Source organism: Pristiophorus japonicus, unplaced genomic scaffold (assembly GCF_044704955.1).
Source record: "Pristiophorus japonicus isolate sPriJap1 unplaced genomic scaffold, sPriJap1.hap1 HAP1_SCAFFOLD_42, whole genome shotgun sequence".
Classification (NCBI taxonomy): Eukaryota; Metazoa; Chordata; class Chondrichthyes; family Pristiophoridae; genus Pristiophorus; species Pristiophorus japonicus.
The window spans coordinates 6,267,510-6,268,273 of NW_027254090.1; positions in this window are offsets into that span (position 1 = coordinate 6,267,510).

Below are 764 nucleotides of genomic sequence, written 5' to 3' on the forward strand. Positions count from 1 at the left end.
ACATTGAACCCCAGTAATCACAGTTAAGGGGATATTTAATAGAGGTTTTCAGAATTATGGGGAAACTGCTTCCACGGGCAGGAGTGTCGGTAACCAGAGGACAAAGACATAAGATAATTGGTAAAAGGAAAAATCCGGGGCGGGGGATGTGGGGTGAGGAGATGTATTTTTACCTGCTCCTGATCCTTACATGTTTATGATCTTATGACTTTTCACAAGAGAACAAACTCGTCCCTGAGCATATATGAGGAGAAAGCTCCAGAAAATATTCAATATTCCCACCCGGTGAGCTTTCGCGTGTGAGGCGAACGTGTTAACCGCTACACTGCGGAAACATCTCCACTTTCAGACGGAAATGTTAAGCGAGCAGGTGAACTGCTGAATCCCACTTTTGAGGAGATGGTCGTGGTGCCGAACAAATGGGTTTTGCTTAATGACGATAATAAAGAAGTGGGACTCGAACCCACACTTCCAGAAAAAACTGCAAACTGAACACAGCACCTGAGATCGCTCGGCCATCCTGACTATTTCATGCTGTTTGTGGCCATCTGCAGGTTGATTTTGAACTTTTGTGTCCTGTCACATGAAATAAATGAGGGCAGCAGGCGTATCTCTGCCTGACACCGGGGAAACAGTGAGACAGACCTTGGAGCAAGAGTCTGGTTGTTGCTAAACAGCAAAGAAAATATTAATTCTGGAATTATCCAAAAGCAATGTGACCCCGACGTAAAATAATCCGGGGCTCAGTTTTGCCAGTATTTTCA